Here is a 5,379-nt window from a genome sequence, read left to right as displayed (position 1 = left end):
ATTTGCACAAAATCATGCACGCATGTACTTGAACTAAGTAATGTAGTCAGCTCGTTTCGTGAATGTGTTCATCCTGTAATAACACGCCGAAACACAGCAACTAGAATTCACAATATTTTAATACAATATTGTATACAATTATAATGTTATCAGGGCTTGACATTAACTTTTTTGCTCACCAGCCACTGTGGCTAGTGGTTTTCCAAAGTTACTAGCCACTGAGCATTTTCACTGGCCACAATTTTGATGTTGGTATATTATTTTATATGATCAAAGTTAACTTTGTTATGCTTAAATTACTTTATTTTGAGTCATTTTACTTGATTTAGAAGATTTAAAACCCTTTCAAACTTTTAAATGCAGATTGACCACCCAAATCAAGACTACATTGTATATCAGCTGGTATGTACAGGTGGGCAAGAGGTGGACAATATGAGCATGGGCTAATATGAGAAATTGTATAAGTTATTTGTGTTAGGCTATATAAAAGAACAAAGAAGCAAATTACAAAAACAATAGTAAATTAAAAATAATCTTTTTTCAGATTATTTAACATCTTTTGTTGTTTGATTAACATTAATGACAGACAGGTATTTAATTGGGCTGCTGAATGCATGGACGTAACTGACGCATACCCAGTTATTACCCACCTGTTTACGTCCACTTAAGCCATAACCGACTGTATTCACGCGAGATATTCCACACGATGGACATTTAGACATCTGTGTGCACTGTTTAACTATTCAGGCGCGAGGAGAACTGATCGCGCGCGCGTCAGAGAGAGAGCGCACGCGAGAGAGCGCTTCTGTTGTGTGTTCAGCGCAATTCCGCCTATCTCTCATTCACTAACTGCACGTAGCCTAAATAACGAATTGTGTGATTGGATTGTAATTTTGTGCTACGACGATCTTCGACGATCATTTGGCTGTAAACTGAAATTATATTCAACCCGCCAAAGTGGCTAGTGGGAGTGGCTGTCTTACCCGCCACAGCTGAAATCTACCCGCATTTGGCGGGTTGGCGGGTGTTAATGTCAAGCCCTGAATGTTATGTAAATTACAGTCCCAGCAGTTATTAATGTTGTGCGTTGCTGTTTGGCTGCCAGTGGTATGGTCCTTTCTGAATGAAGCCAATTCTGCCGATCTAACTCCTTTGGGATCATACATTTGTAGTTCTGACGACTGTTTAAACGCTAACAGCACCACATATCCCAGACATATTGTAAATTTGTTGTGAACCTTCTGAGAGTGTTTCGTTGGCCTTCCTCTGGTAGTTGTAGCTGCTGTCACCATAGACTTAAACAGAGCGCGCAGCTGTGACCGGACACAATTATGGCGGCGGGCATAGCGGAAGTGACGTCTTTGAAACCCATGTATAAGCATTCAAAACTTACAGTTTCTCACTTCCGCTAAAATTAATGATGGGGAGTCGATTCCTCGACTCTGAATTACGGTGGCCCAGTAGTGCACAACACAACGAAATTAAAAAAGCAAACATAAGTTCACAACACAACGAAATCGAGCCACAACGCAACGGAATAAAGCCACAACACAACGGAATCAAGCCACAACACAACGGAAATGCTCCCAACCACTAGGGGGCTCTCAGAGCTCGGTAAAGTTAGTTTTCCTTGCCAATGTTCTATAGAGTCGGCAGTAATATCAATACCACAATTAGTTTTAACAGTATGTAAACATTGTATATCGACATGAAATATTAATTAAAAATCACCTACGTGCAAAATAGCTTCATATTTATACCTGTGAATGATTTGACGCGCTACCACTGTGCATGGTGAAGGGAACGTCTGCCAATTCCACCAAGTGGTTAAAACGTATAATTTGTAATCATTAAAATTACTTATAACATTTAAAAACAGACATATTCAAATTCCAAAGCTTGTCAGTCTTACCAACAGGAACTAACAAACTTTGGAATTTGAACATGTCTGTTTTTAAATGTTAAACATTGAAATGAATACAAATTATACGTTTTAACCACTTGGAGGAATTGGTGGATGTTCCCTTCATCATGCGCTGTATCGCATCAAATCATTCACAAGTATAAATATGAAGCTATTGTGCACGTAGTTGATTTTTAATTAATATTTCATGTCGATATACAATGTTTACATACTTAAAACTAATCATGATGTTGATTTCTTTGTAAGACTGTCGACTTTATAGAACAGTGGCAAGGAATACTAATATTACTGAGCTCTGAGAGCCCCCAAGTGGTCGGGAGCATTTCCGTTGTGTTGTGGCTCGATTTCGTTGTGTTGTGGCTTTATTCCGTTGTGTTGTGGCTTTATTTAGTTGTGTTGTGGCTTTATTTCATTGTGTTGTGGCTTGTTTCTGTTGTGATGTGGCTCGATTTCGTTGTGTTGTAGCTTTATTTCGTTGTGTTGTGGCTTGTTTCTGTTGTGTTGTGGCTCGATTTCGTTGTGTTGTGTAGTGATCGACCGATATTGATTTTTTATAACCGATACCGATACCGATTATTTGCATGTTTATTTACCCGATAACCGATATGCAGAACCGATATTTATTTACTGTTATACTTCTGTTTTTGACAATTATTACAACACAAATGAGCTGAACAAACCATTTTATTTATAACAATCACTCCCTCCTTGCATACAAAAAAAAACTTTATATTTATACACAAATAAATAGAGGGGTCTGAGTCCAAAAAAATAAAGTGCACAGTTACTAAGTGTCTTTGTTTTAAAATAAAAGCTTTGATGTAAAAAAATAAAGCACAAAAATGATTATAACATATTGGTGGGGGCGGGGGGGCTATTTAGAAGTGCATAGCTATTTAGTAGTGTAACTTAATACTCCCAGTTAAGCAGAACTAGGTTGTAGTGTAGAAAACAGAGTCTTTCAGCATTCTGCCCTGTAAGCCTGCTTCGTTTGTTTTCATAAATGGCTCCCACTTCACTGAAGACTCGTTCACTGGGCACTGAAGACGGTGGGGGGCAAAGGAACTTTCTTGACAGACGAGCAAAAATGGGGAACCTTTTCTCATTTTGTTTCCACCATTCAAGTGGCTTGCCCATCCTCCTATCAATCACTGATTCTGAAAGGTACTGCTGAAGCTCTCTTTCAAGGGTAGACCCACCAACTTCAGAACTAGTAGCACCAAGCAGAGTATCATACATCTCATCAATCAGTTTCTTCTGGGTTTCTTCTGTACGGGGCCTTTTTGAAACTGTGCTGGAATCATCTGACTGTGTTCCTTCACCTTGTGCGTTGTTGTCTTGCTCTAAGGTTTCTGTCTCCTCCTCAAGCCAAACTTTTGCATTCAACAGTGTGGTGTCAGATGAAAAGGCATGTTCCTTGTACCTTGGATCCAGAAGACAGGCAAGGACTGCACATTTCACCTCCTCCACTTTTGCAAACTGTCAGGTGAGACTCTCCAGCATCTCCTGTCTCATTGTTTTAATCCCATGAGAGGAGGGACCTTGACTGCTAAGCAACATCTTCAGAACTTTGACAGATGGGATGATGCATGATGCTGAACTCTCATAGTGGCTCATCTCAAGAGTGACCTCCTCCACTGGAGAAAGTGTCTCAATAAGATTGCTGACAATACTCCACTGATCAGCACTCAGGCTAGCGAACCCACTATGCTCACTGGCATATATGTTCAGAGCTCTTCTCTGCTCTTGCATCCTGACCAGCATGTGCAGGGTGGAATTCCATCGGGTCGGGACAGCCTGAATGATGGCATGTGCAGGTAGCCCAAGATCCTGCTGGATCACTGCTAAACGCTGTTTAGCTAGTACTGAATGATTAAAATGTGTAGCACAGCTTTTCAGCACTGACAGGATATTTTGGACAGCTCTTTGTGAGTTGAGGCTGTCATTGACTACTAGCTGTAATATGTGGGCACTGCAGCTCATGTCAGGCAGTTCAGCAATTCTTATACCTTTAACAATGTTAGCACCACTGTCCCTGAGAACAAGAACCACTCTATCTTTGTCAATGTCCCATTCTTCCAGCATGCCCAAAAACATCTCGCTAATGTACTCTCCAGTGTGTGATCCCATCATTGCTTTTGTGTTTAGAATTACTTGTCTGCGAATCCACTGATCATCAATGAAATGGCATGTCAAGCTCATTAGGGATTCAGTTGTACCGGACCAGCAGTCTGTAGTAAAAGCCAAGTTATAACCTTGCGTTATCAGGCTTAAGCAGTGCTTTAACCTTCTCAACGATACTGTTGTGAATACTGGGGAACATCTCTGTGCGATAGAACTTCTCACTCTTCAGAGTATATCTTGGTTCTGCAGTTGCCATGAGTCTCTGGAAGCCTTTATTTTGAACCATGGTGAAAGGCTGATTGTCTGTAGCTATCATTTCTGTAATCATCCTGTCCAGTGTTTTTGAGCGGACATCAGGCGTCTTCCACTTTGTCTGCTTTTCAAACATCATAGGAAGAGATGCTTGAATGTGGCTGGATGTCTTTGCCTCTTCAGCATCTCTTTTTTTCTTTGCCTCTTCAAAGATAGTTGAGTGATGTATCTTTAAGTGGTTCCACATGTTGGAGGTATTTTTTGTTGTTGTAGATTTTGACCCCATGCTTATGTTCATTTGGCATTCTTTGCAAACTGCTACTCCTGCCATTGGCTGAGTGAAGTAAGTCCATACCTCACTTTGATTTTTCCTCCTTTCAGTCATCTTAAAAAAAAGTGCTGAAAGTTAGCAGTTTTTCATGCTTAAATTAAATCTTCAAATTACAATAAAAAAATATATTACATTATATAATTTATATCTAAACTATACCCATTCAGGTGCTGAGCAATATGAACAAACTTTTTTTTCCGAGACTATATAAAGTTAAACAGCACTTGTCAGTTGGCATTTTATGATCTAAATTTAATCTAACGTTAATCATGAAATGCCAACTGACAAAGTGCTGTTTGACTATAACTTAATCAACCGCGATCGCGCATGGAGATAATAAATAATTAATTTCCACAAAGCGGTAGGCTATATTTATATGTGTATTAGCGAAATAATTGTTATGTAGTAAATGATAATATAATCTAGGGTGTTTAAACAAGATAATCTTGTCAAAAGTTTCATTCAGTGGCCGTGCTTAAACCTCCTGATCATCCGTCAGTTGCTAAGCAATATGAACGAACTTTTTCTTCTAGACTAATGGTGAGCAAATACAACAGATAGAGAATTAAATTCAGCGCTTTTATTTTCAACATGCACTCATTCATGTCTGTTTTATTTAATTCATGTAAAGTTGCGTCTTTATTGGGGCAGGACATGACGAATTACACTACGTGACTCAATGAGTTCGTCTCAATTGTTTAGAAACAAGCTGCATAAATTAACTATATCAGGAATTTATGTCTCAGAT

The 5,379-nt window shown here is 39.2% G+C and overlaps 1 pseudogene; it reads right to left on the bottom strand.

Moving 5' to 3' along the window:
- Positions 1-2,772: 2,772 nt before the first annotated feature.
- Positions 2,773-4,685, bottom strand: LOC125252279 (annotated as a pseudogene).
- Between the last annotated feature and the right edge of the window lie 694 nt (positions 4,686-5,379).

Source organism: Megalobrama amblycephala, linkage group LG18 (assembly GCF_018812025.1).
Source record: "Megalobrama amblycephala isolate DHTTF-2021 linkage group LG18, ASM1881202v1, whole genome shotgun sequence".
Classification (NCBI taxonomy): Eukaryota; Metazoa; Chordata; class Actinopteri; order Cypriniformes; family Xenocyprididae; genus Megalobrama; species Megalobrama amblycephala.
The sequence above is the reverse complement of the archived record's forward strand: the minus strand, read 5'-3'. Positions and strand labels throughout refer to the sequence as shown.